At 41.1% G+C, this 14,428-nt stretch overlaps 1 long non-coding RNA gene across 1 annotated transcript; it reads left to right on the top strand.

Annotated features, from left to right (window-relative positions):
- Positions 1-596: 596 nt before the first annotated feature.
- LOC310841153 lies at positions 597-6,549 on the top strand. Its single transcript, XR_014562390.1, has 3 exons — positions 597-683; positions 5,443-5,577; positions 5,952-6,549. It is a non-coding gene; the product is annotated as an uncharacterized lncRNA (long non-coding RNA).
- Positions 6,550-14,428: the final 7,879 nt, after the last annotated feature.

The following is a 14,428-nucleotide window of genomic DNA, read 5'->3' as shown; positions in this document are numbered from 1 at the left end:
CGCAGACATGGGACTAAGCCCTACCGAATTCAACAGGGCGTCTTCTTCCACAGAGGGGAGGGTCTCGCTAAAGATAGTAGGGAGCCTTCTCGGGCTTAGGGTGGCGAGACGAAAAAGAGCCCTTGCGCTTTTAATGGCTGCATGGAAGGGGGAGATTGTCGCGCTGTTTCAGGAGAAGCTGTACCGGATTCCCTCTTCTGCGCCACGCAACTCTTAAAGCTGTCTGCCCCCCGGCCACATTAATGTGTCGCGGCCACTTGGATGCGACAGGATGGCCACTATCCTGTGACACTTACTGCGGAATGAAGTCGGCGGGGTGTTCTTTTCAGGAAGCATGCTCAGTCCTCAAGTGTGCTCAGGAATGCGGGCCTTCAATAAGTCACAATAAGATCTGTCCTGTACAATTGTATAAAATATTGCATTCCTGGGAATAGGAGGTGACTGATTTCAGGGTGAATATAAAATGTGCCAGGGTATGGCCGGGGGGGAATATGATGCAACTATCTTGTTGAAGATAAGCAGGTCTGGTCTGGGCAGTGCTTGGATGAAAGACTACCTGAGAAGGCTATGCCATCTTGAGTTCCACGATGGAAGGAAACAGGAGCATTAATGTACTATGTAAATAAATACTAAGGCAACAAAGTGTAACCTGACGGATCAGGATAGCAGCTTGTCATTAGCAGGTAAGTAAAGGTAAGCACCCTTCCAACCTTAAGCATCTAAACTCACAGTCCCACTCCAACTCATACCTCTTCCTCTTAGTCGAGTATGGAGTTTACTTTGTTGCTCAGCAGAAATGAACCAGATGGAGGGCCCCAATGAGTCCTCTTCAGTAGTAGAGGTGATGGAGAATTCAAACTATACATCCCAGCAACCCCTTGGAAGCCACCACAGTTTTGGAATGGTTGAGAGGAGAGTGTTAGGAGATGGTTCTCAAAAGTACATAGCATGCTTTCATGATCCACCAGGTTTTCGGGGTAGTAGCTGTCAATGGACCTATTGTGAACAACTGTCACCTTTTAATAATAAAATGTTCATAACTACAGCTCTAATTAAATCACAGTGTGAATCACATTAAAAGGCATTACACAATGTAAACTAACAAGTCATTTTAAATTTACTTAGGCAAATTTATTTAGGCATGGGGAGAGGAGAGGGAGGGAAGTTCCTTTCCTCAGCCAGAAGTTCTTGCACTAATGGAACTACGTACTTTGGTCAATCACACCCATAGTTAAGCTATTTTCCAAGTGATGAATTTACTTTCAAATGTTAATTTGTGTTGTACCTGCATTTAGACAGCACTTTATTCCATTTTCCGGACGTTTCCTTACCTGATAATGTTTACATTTTATATGAGCTTTCACACAATCTAAAAGTCGCTTCTGGAAATCTAGCAGAAGTTTGATGCTCCTTTCTGTGTTAATTGCTTCCAGAAAAAAAGGATCTGTTTGCAACCCCATTAACACACAAAATTGTTGGGGTTTTGCACTGTAAGTCCCCCACCCCGCTTTAATTGAACATTTCATGTGACACAAATTGTAGCAGTATTCTGGTATACAGCTCTTTCCTGCAAGGGGAAACGTGGAGGACCAAAGCATGCATGCACGTTATAGTTATGACATGTATAATGGCACCTGCTGTTGTGTCACACTAAACCCACTGGTGTGAATGAAAGTAAATGTGACATGGCAGTATATCGATCAAAAAGCCACAGTTCCATAGTGCAATGGGTCATGCAGTATAAAATGAATGTTAGTCCTTGCCAACTCTAGCAAATAGTGTTCAGTGGCATATTGCCTCCAAATCTGGAGGCTTCATATAACCCTAATAAATAATAACCATGGTATTCCCTGGACTCAATGCATTGTAGAGTGGAGATCAGATCAAGCTGTCTTTCTTATCATTCTTCTCACCGCATAAGCCCTTACAGTTGTTCATGAAACAAAGTTAGAAAACTGCTCAGGAACACACACAAATGTTTCATACACCTCATAATATGTGAGGACCAGAAATGTCTTTTTTGCAAGGTCTGTCATATCTACAAACCACGTCTCAGCTTGTGTCATCTAACTTTCTCTTGAAACTTTCGGGTTCAGATACATGGAACGCTTAGGGAAATGTTGCCAGGCAACTAAGAGTGCCCCAAGTTAACTGAAACTTTCCTGTTTGCTTTCATAGGAACAGAATGTTTGGTCCAAACTTCATTTCTCTTTTCATTATTGTTTGGTGCAGTCCTTTCTAACCTCTAGCAGCAGAGTACAGTGGTACCTCGGGTTACATACGTTTCAGGTTACATATTCCGCTAACCCAGAAATAGTGCTTCAGGTTAAGAACTTTGCTTCAGGATAAGAACAGAAATTGGGCTCCGGCGGTGCTGCGGCAGCAGGAGGCCCCATTAGCTAAAGTGGTACCTCAGGTTAAGAACAGTTTCAGGTTAAGAACGGACCTCCAGAACGAATTAAGTACTTAACCTGAGGTACCACTGTACATGATTCTGTTTTCTAGTGAAAAAATTTGCACTTGTCATATTTAATAAACACATCCTGCTTATTGGAATTATAAACAATGTTGTTTATTTATTTATAACTTCTGTTTTGTTCAAACCTGCCACAAGAAGCAGCATTTGATTTTAACAATTACGTTCAGGAGAATCATAAAACTCAGAATTATAAGAGCTAGTTTTACAGTGGGAATGAAATTTACTTGAGGACAAATTGGAAGAACAAACTTGCCATTCTTAATTAGGGTCACTTGCTTGACAGTGGAAGGTGATATGAATTTTAGGATTCTGAAGATTAGCATGCTGCAGTCCTAATGCCAAAAGCCACTGGTGTTCTATCTTGTGGACTAAAGTACAGTGACCTTGGAATTCATTCAATCAATCTCGCTGGTTGTCCATTCAGTTTCTTGCCCAGGAGCATTAAAAACATTGCAAAATATGAAAATGGATTTTCTGAGCTGGAATGATATAAATGAGATGAGACACTCTACATTGAAATGGGAATCACATAAGATAAGCACTAAGCAAATCACCATCTGCACATCTTGTGTGGAATAATGAGAACATAAGAAGAGTCCTACTGGATCAGATCAAAACCCTATCTAGTTCTGCATCCTGTTATTACAGTGGCAAACCAGATGCCTATGGGAAGTTCACAAGCAGGACCAGAGTGCAACAGCACTACCCACTTGTGATTCCCAGTAATTGGTATTCAGAAGCATCCTGCCTCCAACATAGCAACTGAGCCTGGTAGCTACTGATTGCCTTATCCTCAATGAATTAGTCTAATATTCTTTTAAAGCCATTCAAGTTGGTGACCACCACTACATTCTGTGCAAGTGAATTGCATAGATTAACGATGCGCTGTATGGAAAACTACTTGTCCATCCTGATGGTCCCAAGTTCTAGTACAGTGGTACCTCAGGTTAAGAACTTAATCCGTTCTGGAGGTCCATTCTTAACCTGAAACTGTTCTTAACCTGAAGCACCACTTTAGCTAATGGGGCCTCCCGCTGCTGCTGCTTCACCGCTGCTGTGCAATTTCTGTTCTCATCCTGAAGCAAAGTTCTTAACCCAAGGTACTATTTCTGGGTTAGTGGAGTCTGTAACCTGAAGCGTCTGTAATCCGAGGTACCACTGTATTATGAGACAGGAAGAAAAAACTCCATATGTACCTGTGTATAGTGTTGTGTTAAAATGATATAAATGATACAGCTATACACCTGTATCTTGTCTCCCCTGACTTATTTTTCCTCCTGAACTAAAAAGCCCCATACAGAACCTTTCCTCATATAGAAGTTGCTCCAGTCCTTTGATAATTTGGCTTGCCTTTTTCTGTGTCTGTGTACTGAGAAATATGCACGGTGAACCATGAAGTGGTTGGCCACTGTGGGGAACTGAATGCTTGGCTGATCCAGCAGTTCTTATGCTCATATGTAAGGATTTGGTACATACATTTTCCACACAACTCTTAGTCTTTTTAGCTTTCCCTTAAAGTATATCAGAGGTTTTATCTAAGCAATGAACTCTTACTTCACCTTATATTTCCCATTAGGTGAAATCAGGGTTCTCTCTCTCTCTCTCTCTCTCTCTCTCTCTCTCTCTCTCACACACACACACACACACACACACACACACACTTCACTACTTTATTGCAAATATTTTCACTTTTCCCAAAATCCCTCAAAAGGGCCGAAGCATCTAAACTCAGCAACAATGTTACTGAATTGCATTGTGTTCTGGAAAGTTCTCTCATGAGACAGGGGAGGCTGTTTTAACATTAGGCAATCTTGCTGTCTGGTATATTCCTGACCAGCTGAAACTGATTGCAATCATACAGTATCACATGTACTAAAAGCACATCATGTTGTGCATTGCTGGGCCTTTGGGCAAGACTTCACTTTCCAGAAGCTTCCTTGATAAACATTGTGCTTAATTGCCCTGTCCTTTAGTGGCATATAATCTGCCTAATCGGATTGGTCAAGCTTCAGAAAATTTTAACAGATGCCTCAGAAACTTCTTTGGGGCCACTGATCTCATGCGATAAGAAGTAGGAGGGTGGGAAGGTACCATTGAAATCTTTTTTCCTAAGTTGTTATAGACATAAGAAGAATTTATCATGATCTGATGTAACATATATTACTGTTTTTACTTTTTGGATGAATTTATGTTCGTTTTTCTTTCTTTATTTCAATAAAGCATTAAAAAAAAAATCTTCCCCCCTAAACAATATAGGAACTTCTTACACTAACCCATGAAATGGAAAACAGGTGCAGGAAAACAGTTGCCAACCTTTTTGTGTGAGTGGGAACACATTTGGAACTTTTGGAAAGTGCCACAGAGTCCAGTCAAAAAATGGTTGTCATAGGGTATGGCATAACTCTAAATGACTGCCATGTCTGAAGGAGCAGAAAGAGAGACAGGATCACAAAATGGCGCAGACTTCCTTCCCATCAACCTACCAGTCAATGGTGGAATCCAACATCGGCTACCAACATGCTCACTCACAGGAAAAAAAAGCTCTTTGCACATATTCTCTGCTCAGAGTAGAAAGGAGAATGGTTGTCCAGACCAGTCCAGGCATCCAATGAAATTGGGGCATGTTCAAGATATGTGTTCAGTGTAGGAGAGGCTAAGCTAGTGTAAAAAGGCAGGAAGACTAAACAGTCTTTCATGTATTGATGGGATATTTATTGAGATCCTTTGCAGGCACCATGGGAGGTACTGGCAGCACACTAGTGCCCATGGACATCATGCTGGGGATCTCAATGCAGTTTCCACTCATCTCAGTCCACTAATGTATGTAAAACAACAAATAAGGGAGAATATGTCTATGAACTACTATCAATCTCATTCCAGATACTGAGGCTGTGTATGATCCATGGTAGTGCAGTATGTGCATTGCTCCATTTATGTTTGTGATTTCTCCTTTGCTTCTTCAGTCTTCTGAAATTTTCAAAACCCTATCAAGCTAATGTATCAGATGGAACGTGCAGTGGGTAGACCTCTACTGACTAAATTGCAAAGGACCACCTGAATGGGGGAAAGACCTATTCATGTCCAGCTTGGAATCATGTGTAAGTTTTCCTTAGCGCATATCCAAAGCTGAGTTCTGCTTAAAACCGGGATTCACAGCATCATATTCATCTTGACTGAGTGTTCCCACAAGGTACGTTCTGCATGAACAGGTCCTATGCCTGCAACATGCTCTATATATGTATTTAAAATGTGGTTTCTCCACAGTGGCATGCCATCACCAGCACCAGACACTGAAAATTGTTGCTCTGCTTCATAGACTGGCCATTTTGACAGTGCTGAAGGGTGCAGGGAAGCTTCTAGAGGGGCAAGTAGCATGAATGTTGAAAAAAAGGAAAGACACAGGGGTTGTGGAGCCGGCATTTTTATACTCTTCTATGCTCAAATAACAGCTTTCTCCTTGTGTAACCCACAGGAGGAAGCTGAGGAGTTGCCAACTTACAAGAAAGGGAATGTCTCATACAGCTCAAAGAAGGGAGGGCTGGTGTTCCAAACGTTCCTGAAGGACTCCTGAGAAAGCTCTCCAGAAATCATTGTGACTTGGCAGACAGAGATTGGCTTAAGCCCAAATGAATGTGGAACACAGAAACATAAAATGGAACAATGCAAACAAAGACTGCTTAACATGTCAACAAAGTCGGGGGTTGGTTGGAGGTTTTGGTGTGTTGTTTGCATTGTGCCATGCTTGCTGTATCTTTTCACTGTATGTAAGGTGCTGCTTTCTGTGATTTCCAAGGGGATTCAGAGGCATTTCATCTGCTCACCAGTTCTAGCTAATAAGGAATTTTTCAATGCCAAGAAAAATCACCGTGCTGAGACATGTCTCTAAAAATTACCGTATCTTGGTTCAGAGTCTCTTGTTTTGAAGCTGATTAATTGAATCCACACCCCCATTCCATTAGCACCATCCCATACATCATCTTTCTGATTACATAAGGGATAGTATAGTATCTGGCCAGATAAGCAAGTGTCAGGGAGAGGCACTCATTCCTGGAAGAGGCGCACTGAGCCAGGATTTTCCTCTATTGACAACAACTGTAGAGAGTGGAGTGGAGTACTGTGTAGTTCACTTCAATTATGCCATAATTGATAAATTACTGTGTCATCCTCAGCATCAATGGGCAGTTGTAGACTATAGTTAACAGCAACATGATTTCTTCTTCTTAACAACAAAATTATTATCCACCCTTCACCAATAGGTTCAGGATAGGTTACAACAATTTTAAGTTCAGAATTAAAAACAGTTAAACCATATTGCATTCACAAGAATAGAGTGGGTCCCGAAACACTTATCTCAGGTGTCAGTGGTACTTGTATTATTAAAGGTAAAGGTAAAGGTACCCCTGCCCGTACGGGCCAGTCTTGACAGACTCGGGGGTTGTGCGCCCATCTCACTTAAGAGGCCAGGGGCCAGCGCTGTCCGGAGACACTTCTGGGTCATGTGGCCAGTGTGACAAAGCTGCATCTGGCGAGCCAGAGCTGCACACGGAAACGCCGTTTACCTTCCCGCTGGTAAGCGGTCCCTATTTATCTACTTGCACCCGGAGGTGCTTTCGAACTGCTAGGTTGGCAGGCGCTGGGACCGAGCAGCGGGAGCGCACCCCGCCGCAGGGATTCGAACTGCCGACCTTTCAATCGGCAAGTCCTAGGCGCTGAGGCTTTAACCCACAGCGCCACCTGCGTCCCATACTTGTATTATTACAATATGGTTAATGAAAAATTGAGGCTATTACACCTACTTTCATGATTTCTATTCTATGCAAATATTCCAATGTTATTTAGCAACACACCAGGGTTATTCAAAGTGTGCTTTTGTCAATACTACTGACCAAGTAGCCTCTGGGGTTTAATGGAACTCATAATAGGAAAGAAGAGGATATTGGAATGCCAATCACTGAAGAAATCTCTTTAACGTTAATAGCTTCAGGAAGCGGTCTTTTAATTAACAATACACTTCTCGTGAAATTAATAGGCATTACTACCAGGCAATTTGCCAAAGAGGGAATTTAAGTGTTTGGGAAGTGCAGGGCATGTCTGAGAAGCTGCAGCAATAACAGTTGCACATGGAATTGGCCACGACTGTTTATGAGACAAAAACACTCATCCAATGTGGGGCCATAGATATCATTAGACCACACCATCCATGGCATTGGTGCTTTAGTAACTGGTGGAACAAAACTAAGCTCAGAAAGCACAGCTCCTTGCCTGACTCAAAACAACAACACTAAGAAGATAACATTGGGAGTGGAATGTGTTCCTCAATACTAACACAGTTTATGTGCTCATCTAACAATAACAACAGATAAAAGAGGGATGATCTTTTTCCAGCCAATGCTGGCTTGCTCTCCATATTCTAGCTGGGCAAGATGGAGGCTTGTCATGACATCTCTCTCTGCTTGTCAGTCTGTATAGAGTACTCTTACCCAAAAGTCCCATGAGAGATGGGCAGGAAGGTGTGCCTATTCTTCATGTCTAGAGTTTGGGGGCATGTCACATTTGTTGTGGGATACCTGAGTGCTCCTGACTGCATTTCTTTTTTAAAAACATATGGACAATTTACTACAGGTGAGCTATTCAAAAGTTTGGTGACATATCACATTATTTCCATGCTGTTCTATGTGACATTCAATTTGATGGTGGAGCAATGTTCCAGAACAGGGTATTTTGAGAATTTTTGAAAAAGCAATTTCTTGTCAAGAATGCACCTGGGAGATTTGGTGTGGCTCTCTATAATTCCTATATAGAGCTTTGAGGCATCTCAGTCTGATTGCTGGGATGTCTTAGAATCAAATAACCTACAACTTCTAACATTTATTGTCATTTATTGTTTATTATTCTAAACTTTTGTCACCAAGTAGAAGAAGCCCATCTTGAACTTCAGAGTATGGATAATACCATATCTTGGTTATTTAACTTCAAGATGAACAATGCTGGAATGTGTCAGACTCTCTTGCTTGTTGATTAATTGTAATGACAACAAGAACACAACATAGCATCATTTATACTGTCAAATCACCCACAGATGAATAACTTCCTTTTGTTAAATAACTTGGAGAGAAACAATAAGTGCTGAACTGACAATAGGAAAATACAAAACTTCTTCATTTTACATAACATATTCCATATTCAATTTCTCAGAGAGATCCACCTATTTCATACAGGGAACCTATATTTCTGAGAGAAAGAGTGGGGTTGGGGCCAGGAACAATATTTGGGGGCATAGGGAAGCAGCCCCAACACCCAAATTCTGGACCAGAATTGAAACCCAAATCCTACTAACCTCTCCCATTCAATTGCTCATGATCACCCTGTAGTCAAAACAGATATGGTGCATCTGAACTAGGCTAAAACCATTTGTTTCCAGGGCAGAAAATACACATGCTTCAAAACCACTTCTCCCACACTTGGAATGCCTGCCTACCTGTCTGTCTGCCTTCTTCCCAAGTCTCCTTAGGACCACAGCCAAAATTGGCTTGAATTCAGATATTGTGGCTTATCTTACTTCAATAAATGAAACCTCAGCAGTGAGGAATGAGCCTTTTCTTCTGAAAATATGCGGGCAACTGTGATAAAACGCCTTGAGGCAAAAATAAAACCAATGACTATGTTAGTAAAACTGCCTTAACTAGTTGCCTAATAAGAATAGAAGAACCTGCTAGGTCAAGCCAGTAGACCATCTAGTGTGGCATCCTATTCTCACAGGTGCAAAGCAGATGCCTAATGAAAGCCCAAAAACAGAACCTGAGCACAAACTCCCCACTTGCGATTCCCAGCAGCTGGCATTCAGAAGCCAGTATATATCGAGTGCTAATATACAAAGAAAAGCAAATTGTACCTTAGGCTTTCAGGAGATGTATGATGACCACGAAGTTCTTTAGGGGGTGGACCGGTGGAGATCATCCTGGTTATCCTTTAATATTTTGATGATCCTCCACCTCTGTGTTTATATTAATATGAGATTTAATTCAGTTTTATCAGCTGTGATCTGTTTTGCCGACTCTATTTTTTATAAATTATGTTTTAATATATTTTATATCTTTTTCTTTTTTAATACCTGCAAACACTTCATGTGTCTGAAGGAGCAAGCTTGAGTCCACAAAGCTTTAGGCAATAATGCATTTATTTGTCTTTAAGCTGCCACAAGACTGTTTCACTCTTTTGCTGCAAGATTCTAATATGGCTACTCTTCTGATATTTCATGCAATAGTTTATGTGCATATTTTATGTAACCAACTTTTATCCTGCTATTTTTGGTCAGTGGACCGTAAATGACTGACCAGCTGCAATAGCAATTGCTATGCTTTTGGACTGTATATTTCAAAAGGTGACGGGTTGGACTTGGAAAACTAGGTGTTCACATTTTTCAGTTGTGAATGGTTAACCACTCAAATACAGCACAGTATTACGAAAAGATGCACTGGTTTAGAGATGGAGAATATTCCCACATCCTAACAGAAATTGCTGCCTTGAAATCATTGAAGTTTTTTTTTTTTTTTTGCAACCATAAAAATTAGAAAGTCATTATTAATGATGCAGACTCAATTTATCTGATTGAATAGTATTTTTGAATTTTGCTTCAGTTGTACAGCCTTCTAAAAACTGGCTAAGGAATGAACTATTGGGGTCTTATTTAACAGATTAGATGGGTGGGAGGGAGAGGAAAAGTCTATCTAAAAAAAGCTATTCTGTTTTATTCAATCTTCCTCTCTCTTTTCTATTGTCAATTATTCATTTGATTCCTCTGGGGATTTGTGAGTCCTGCCAATCTTTCCTTGCTGAGCTGGGGAGGTGTTGGGGGGGGGGAGGCCTAATATATATGCAGTCTCAATATTGGGAGTGTCAATCTAGCTACCTTCTGTACCAGCAAACCTGCTTTTGACAGTAAATGCCCTAGCAACAAGCGCCCACCTCTTGGGAGATCACAAATGTCACCAGAGATATTTTGAATGCGTGAATTGCCAAGGATTTCACCCCCAAGGCAACAGGAAGCAAAACGCTGAGGAATCAGCCTGAGGTTTGTGTAAAGGTGAAAACTACAAGAAGTCTTACCCAGGGCACACACATTCCTGTCTCAGTCAGCAGCTCTCAGCAGGAATAACATGGGTTTTTTTTCCTGTGAGGATTTTGGAGGCAGAGATGTGAAGACAACCTTTTCATGACAAATAATACATTTTTGGACTCAGCATGGCAGTATGTGATTGAAGACAGAGGAGTCCCTTCAAAAGAGTGGGGGGTGCAGGGGGCCCCGGCCGCACCAGGCGCAACATCTGGGGGTTAGGGTTAGGGGGCGCAAATCGACGGGTTAGGGGGCGCAAATTACTTGCCTTGCCCCGGGTGCTGACAACCCACGCTACGCCACTGGGTATAAATAATAACATTATTATTTGTTATGAACTCAAGTTCTCACCCTGGGACAGCAGGGGGATACTGTAGATAGTTATGCAAATGAAGGATCGAAAAGTGACGTTCAGAGATTGGATAGTTTTGTATGCAAATGAAGGATCGAAAAGTGACGTTCAGTGATTGGATAGTTTTAGAAAATGGCAACAGTTGCATTGTTCTAGAGCTCTATATAAGCAGGCTGACTGAGCTCCTCAGCCTAGTTCTGTTCTGGCATCTGAATAAAGAAGAGCTGTTTAAAGAATCGCTGTGTCGTCTGACATGTTCGCCCACAACTTAACATTATTATAAATGTATTTTTTCTGGCAGGGCTCAAGTTAGGGTGGATACCCAGGCATTGTCAAAAAGAGTTCCAAAAAATCTGTGGGTGCTAATTCATATGTGTAAATACAAATGTAGAAATAATGATGTTGATTTAAATAGAAATATAATACATCTCAGCCCTTTCTCCCTAGTCTTATGGTTCTTTATCTTTAAGGAACCCCTCAAATAGAGTACTGTCTACATGCTACTTAGGGAGAAATGGGGAATGCTGGTGGTGATGATAGAGAGGTAATCTACTGATGATGATATTATTATTATTATTATTATTATTATTATTATTATTATTATTATTATTATTATACCACCCTTCATCCATAGATCTCAGGGTGGTTCACAGAATAAAAATGCAAACTAAAAACATGACAATTGAGCAAAGTGTTAGAGGACGCACAGGTGACTCTGCATAAATCAGTTTTGTACTAGATATTCTCCACGCAGGTGGACCACAATTTTCATGAAATGTGCAACCTGCCTAATATTGTTCTGAAATGCTCAGAAGCAACATTCAGTCAAAGCAAACAATAATTTTGTCCACTCGGTCTACTTGGGCTGGATCTAGACACATCAAAGAAATGATTCAGTTAAATGCATTGTAAACTTCCTACAGGGAAATCCCATTGGTGAAAGACGGGACTCCACAGTACCATCTGGTGTCACAGTGTTATAACGCATATAAAGCACTTAATCTTTATGAATGTAGTTGGTCTACAGACTTTGACAAAAACCAAAAATGGGTGGGGGAGAGACAAAATGCTTCTGAGCTAGATGTCATAAGGCCTATTTCTCAGGGGTCAGTCCAGCCCCTTCAGAATAATTGACAGTCATTCAAAAAGAAAAAAAATATTTTTAATTGCCCAGCTATTTTTGCACATATTTCTTGGGTGCCTCTTCCCCCACCTACCCTTTAGTTTCTCTATTCCTTCCCCCCCCAAAAATGAGTGTGCATTTCTTAAAGCAAATATAACTTATTTCTTCTTCTTTTTATGCTTCCTCCGCTAACAATATCCTACTCTCTGATAATGTCACAGTAAATGGTGCTGAAATACTTTCTGTAAATTGTCTTGATATTTTTCTGAGGCTTAGTACATTTTCCATGGCTTCATGATAACTGCAACTGCCTGTAGGCAAAGTTCAAAAGCTCAAGCTGTTGTGGGGAGGGGTTCCACACCAGTAATTTGGCCTGCTTAAATGTTTTTGCTCTGCAAACAAACTTAATCTGATTTTTGTATTTTATCTCTTTTATTGGGTTCTGTGGGCTCTTCTGAAGAAGGAAGAGATCACATTGCTACTGCTTGCTTGTAGGTTTGTGGGCTCTCCCTTGTTTATCATCTTTAGGGAGTCAGTTTAGAAACTCTTGAAAGGGGCCATTTATTATATAATAAATATATTCCATATTTTGATTGCTTGTATTATAGCAGCAATCACTGGTATTTAATTAGAGCTTACCCTGATTTTTCATGAATGCTGGTTGGAATTTGAGATATTGTTCAAACTAATATTTTGAGCCAGTCCCAATTTGTGTGAGAAACAAACTACTTTGACCTCATAGATACAATTTGGCACACATACAGCAAGTAACGGTACAGATGTTGGTTGTTTTGTTACTTCGGTTTGAAATGCCCCATCCTACTCACTTTTCTTTTATAATAAGATGGTACTATAAAGTAAACCATTCTTATATCTATTTCACAGATAATGCAAGCCAAACGTATGCATGTTTTCTCAGAAATAAGCCACGCTAAGCTTTAATGCATGACAAGCTATACCTGCTGAAATTGTGTGCTTAGTCTACACAACTATTAAAGGTTGCAGGAGTCCATGGTTGTTGTTGTTTTCAGCCTTGCCACTGTAAGCAGTAGGACTACACTGAACATTTGATCCTCAGTCCCTTTATTTACATCATACTTTGGACAATTCGTGCAGGTCAGAAGCAGATGCTATAGAACTGGATGGGCTAGTGGCTTTGCTGAGCATAAGGCAGCTTTATATATGCATAAGGGAATTATTCAGCTTCTTTTCTAATGCTGCAAATTGGACTGTACAATGTGCTACTACTCCTATTAGTCATCCCAGACAATGAGCAAGACATGCTCTGGTTAAGGGCATCTTTTTTTATTAGACCAACTGCTGTTAGTTAGTTTGCAAGCTTTCCAAAGAGATCTGCTCTTAACATCTCATTTGCGAAAGTAGCTGGACTCTCAAAGGCTCTGGGCTCTGTTCCAGAAGATGATGATGTAATAATCACATACATCACTTGCCAGCAGGATGTTTTTTTTGTTTTTTAAGAAGTGTCTGTTAAATACCTCATTAAGAAAGGCATGCTGTAGGCTGGCTGCTTCTTTCCCTTGATGAATTTGCAGGCTGGTACTTGCCAAGTATCATTTTACTGATCCAATTATTTAAAAATACCCTTCAAGAGGTTGTTAAGATATACTCCCAAAGACTTCAGCTCAAGTAGTTAGTATAAGGCAGCTTCCTATGTTCCTGAGTCACACCATCAATCCATCTAGCTCAGCATTGTCTTCATTGACTGGCAGAATCTCTCCAGAATTTCAGTCTGGGAGTCTTTCACAGTTCTACCTGAGAATTGAACAGGGACCTTCTTTATGTGAAGCAGATGTGACCCAGGGCCAGCCCACTTGTGAGACAGACTGAGGCAACCGCCTCGGGCAGCAGAATCCCAAGGGGTGGCACCAGTGAAGAAAGGAGGGAAAGCGGCAGCAGCTTCTGGCAAAATCCCTTGAGATCTCATGGAACTCTTCCGGGATCCCACAGAGCTCACAGAAGATCTTGCCACAGCCACCGATTCTCCTCACTTCTCCCATGGCTGAAAGGCACCCTCTCTCTCCACCCCCACTGCTGCCACTGGAGAAGCAAGGAGAAGTGGCTGTGGTTTCCAGGTTGTGGCAAGATCTTACAGACCTCTTATGAGATTCCACATGAATCTGGAAGCTGCAGCACATGCATGGTAAGTAAGGCTTCAGCAGGGGAGTGGTGGGATTGGCTGCTTCTGGTTCTACCACTCAGCAAAGATTAAGTTGTGGCCCATTGACCTTTGTTAAAACATTTCATTTTCCTCTAGCCAACAATTTTTTAAAAATGATGGGAATTACATTTCAAAGCTTGGTTCTCACTTCTGTTCTTTCCAGGATTCACACAGCATGCATA

The sequence above is a fragment of the Podarcis gaigeae genome (assembly GCF_964106915.1).
Source record: "Podarcis gaigeae genome assembly, chromosome: 3".
Lineage (NCBI taxonomy): Eukaryota > Metazoa > Chordata > Lepidosauria > Squamata > Lacertidae > Podarcis > Podarcis gaigeae.
The sequence above is the reverse complement of the archived record's forward strand: the minus strand, read 5'-3'. Positions and strand labels throughout refer to the sequence as shown.